This window comes from Chrysochloris asiatica, unplaced genomic scaffold (genome assembly GCF_000296735.1).
Source record: "Chrysochloris asiatica unplaced genomic scaffold, ChrAsi1.0 scaffold00225, whole genome shotgun sequence".
NCBI classification, from domain to species: Eukaryota; Metazoa; Chordata; class Mammalia; order Afrosoricida; family Chrysochloridae; genus Chrysochloris; species Chrysochloris asiatica.
The window spans coordinates 4,868,068-4,871,853 of NW_006408743.1; the positions used below are offsets into that span (position 1 = coordinate 4,868,068).

Here is a 3,786-nt window from a genome sequence, read left to right on the forward strand (position 1 = left end):
CCTAGATTCATACTTTGTAAATTCCGTGTTTTGACTATTAGTTGAAATTTACAGCTTTTTCTCCTTATTTGAGCTGTGCCCCATCAGCAAATGAAAGTCCTGAAAGAGTCACTCCATTCGTGTCATCATGGTCCACTCTACTTTGAGGAAGAAGATTTTCTACAGTCATATTTTTGAGTTCTTTCCAACTTGAGGGTCTCATATTTTGGCACTATATTTTGACAATATTCTGGTTCTCATCATCAGGTTTCAATATTTAATATTCTGATGCTATCTGACAGTGTTCCACTGCTATTCATAATGTTTTCAGTGACTAAATATTTGGAAATAGCCCATCTCTCTTTCTTCATTGTTTGTCATAGTCAGGAAGTTTATTTGAAATCTGTCTACTATGGGGAACAGATAAAATACAAGTGGCATAGCTTCTAGAACCATAGCAACATGCAAACCACCTCTCTACAGCAATCTGACAGACGAGTGGTAGACCATAGACATGGATGTTAGAATTTAAACCCTTATTTTTCAGAGACAATAAAATGGCATACTATGCATCTATGAGAAAGCTCCAACAATGGGATGTTGTTTTTAAGCACCGTTGAATTGGTTCTGACCAATAGAGACTCTGTATAGGGTTTCCAAGGAGCAGCTGGTAAGTTTGAACTACCGAACTTGCAGTTCAAATGATTTTGCATTCATGCACATTAATCCACAGTGCCACAGCAGGACAAAGATTATACATGGGCCTTATGAGTGGCATTTTCCACCTGATATGTGGGTCAAAGTCACATGACAAAACAAATTTTGCTTAATAAATTATTTTGTTTTCAAACTGTTTGATCAGAATTCAGAAAACAACTGCCTACTCTTCCTAAAAATCAGTAAATTTCAAATAAAAGACCATGGTATTCAATCTCACTACCTAATCATAACCCTTAGAATTCAGTCAAGCCTACCCATGTTTAGGAATGAAAATAATTAAATAGTTAGCTACTTAGTTAGATAGATAGACAGATAGCTATATTTGATTGATAAGAAGACAAATGGAAATTTCAAACTGTTCCTGGAAAAATTTCATTGCCTTTTAATTCAATTTTCCAGAGTGACTATGAAAAATAAAATTACATAATTTTGTGCAAGTAATAAATATAATAAGTTTTGAGTTCTACTAATGGAATAGCAAGAACAACAAAAACATATGGAGTAAATATGAATTAAACGTATTTGATTCATCACTGCTTTTTCCACTTTGCCACCAATTTGTTCTGAAATGAAATTAGATGAAAGAAGTAAAATCTTAACTGATGAAAAATGCCTTTCATGTTTTTATATTCTCCATCAAGTCTGCACTTAAGTTCTGACACACTTTCTTAGCAGTATTTAAACTGACAAGAAATAAAACCACTGTAGAAAGTTAAAAAAAAAAAAAAAAGTTTGCATTTCATCATTTATTTAGATGTTTAAGCTCTTGCAACTAGGTTTATACAAGCTGGTGAACACTGACAAAGTATTTCTTCCACAGAACTATAACCACATATTCCCAGACAGTATAAATATATGGTTGAACTAATATTAATACACATCACCATTACATCAGTTAAGTTACACAGCTCAAAAGGTATATAAAAATTAGAGTCTGCTCAATTCATTAGCAGAAACCCACTTTTTTTTTTTTTTTTTTAAGATGCTGGAAAGGGAAAAATCACACTTCAAACAAATTTGGTAGACAAATTCTAATCAATGAGAAAAAATAACAAAAAATTTTAAATTTTATTATTAAGAAAAGTTTTTGCTACAATAATAAAGCACCTCTACCTCTTACAAATATTTGCTAAAGAACATACTCTATATGTTCTTCCTAAGACAATGGCAACTTTTTCCTAAAAATATCTAATAGTACACTCTGTTCTTTATTCAGACCTTCCTTGTTAAGTTTCACCCCAAAGTGCAAATATTAAATTAAGGCATTTTTGTGTTTTTTTGTTTGTTTGTTTGTTTGAAGACATCAAAGACATGTACTTCTGATAATGTAATGGTAGTGGTGGCATGGAGTCAGTTTTGATTCATAGTGATCCTGCATAGGGTTTCTGAGGCTGTAAATCTTTACAGGAGTGGAAAGCCTCATTTTTACCCCATGGAACAGGTGGTAGTTCGAATTGCTGACCATGAGATGTGCACTTGTAACCACTAGTTACAAGGTATGTTTTTCAAAATGAAATTTATAGAAAGACTTTAAATAATCATTGTTAAATCTTGGTAAACAAAAATCCAACAAAAATCAATGGTTGAGCAAACCTGATGTATACTGGCATGAATGTGGAAGATGTAAACACAATTTCTGCAGGTAAATCACCATATAGGTTCTATTTTCAATGTTTGAAATGACTGAAGGTATAATCTACATAGAGGTCTAGTTCCTGGGATTTATTTTTAGTTCTGTATCATGTTAAAAATGTACAAGTATTATGTTGGATATTTTGGCACCAATCAAACTAAATTTCTGACATATTGATAAGATTCTAGCATGGGAATAGATTTAAATACTTATTAAAATACTACATGAATTCAGAAAAGGTCAATTGGTACAAATAATAAAGACATTTTAAATGCTAAACAGTAAGAACCTTTTCTAAATGTCCAGATAGGTTAATCATACCCCAAACATGGATACTGCAATTCTGTCAAGCTTGTAGCCTGACAAAACTGTTTTCATTACTCTTATGGAAGCTTTACTAGACTTATTCACCAAGTTAATATATTAGTAAATATGCATGAAAAACTAGATCCTGTCTCAAGTTCTACTTCCAAAGTAAAACCATCAGGCACCAATGTTATTGAATGCAACAGTTTTTTCTATGACTATTAGAGTCTTTAAAGCACAAACACATTTTAGTACGATACTTCTCCAAATACAAAAGTTGCTTGCTATAAATGTTCCACTCCACTTTTGTCTTATGAACTGTGCTATATCTTCATATTTCATTCTACCTTCAATTAATGCTAGGGCCACAAGCACTGGAGCTTTCCCACATCCTGCAACACAGTGAAGAGCAATACAACCAGGTTCTTCATGACACTTAATTTTTACAAAACTTAAGCAGTTATCAACAATCTGATTGGATGGTGGTACACCATCATCCAAAGGTCAATCAAGAACATGGATGCCTTCTTTTTCCACAAGAGAAGTGTCATAAGTTACTTCATATGCTCTTACTATTGTGGTAATGCCATACTTCTTAAGTTACTCTATAAATGTATTTAAGATCACATTGTTTGGATTGGGTGTAATAAGAAATGTATTTAAGATCACATTGTTTGGATTGGGTGTTCTTGACTTCCACAGGAGCTGGATGCTTCATTTGAGCCAGGTTAATTTAGTTTTAAAATATTCAATAGCATTATAAAACAATTTTATAAAGTGAATACAGAAATGATGTAAAGAAACTGAAGTCTACTTCAAAATATTTCACTAGCAATTCTCAGTGCTTTCAGTCTGGTGTTGGGAGTAATGGAAAATGAAATGAACCTCCTAATGAAAAACAGCAATTCCTCAATCCAGTAATACTGAGGCAATAGAAAGGAAATGCACTGAGGTTTACCCCATTCTGGTCAGAACTCTTGAAAATTGCTCTGTGGTTTTCAATTCAACACTTCTGTATCCAGGTTAACCTCTCTTATGGGGGTTTCTTGGTGGAGTCGTAATGAATTTCTATAGTTTACTTGTCTGTATAGAGGCTGTATAAAGGCCTGGAAGTAATATTCACTGCCCTTCAGAAGCTCCATAAATGT

General features: G+C 33.0%; 1 pseudogene; it reads right to left on the reverse strand.

Annotated features, from left to right (window-relative positions):
* Positions 1 to 2,828: 2,828 nt before the first annotated feature.
* Positions 2,829 to 3,786, reverse strand: part of LOC102815787 — a 14,697-nt pseudogene continuing 13,739 nt past the window's right edge.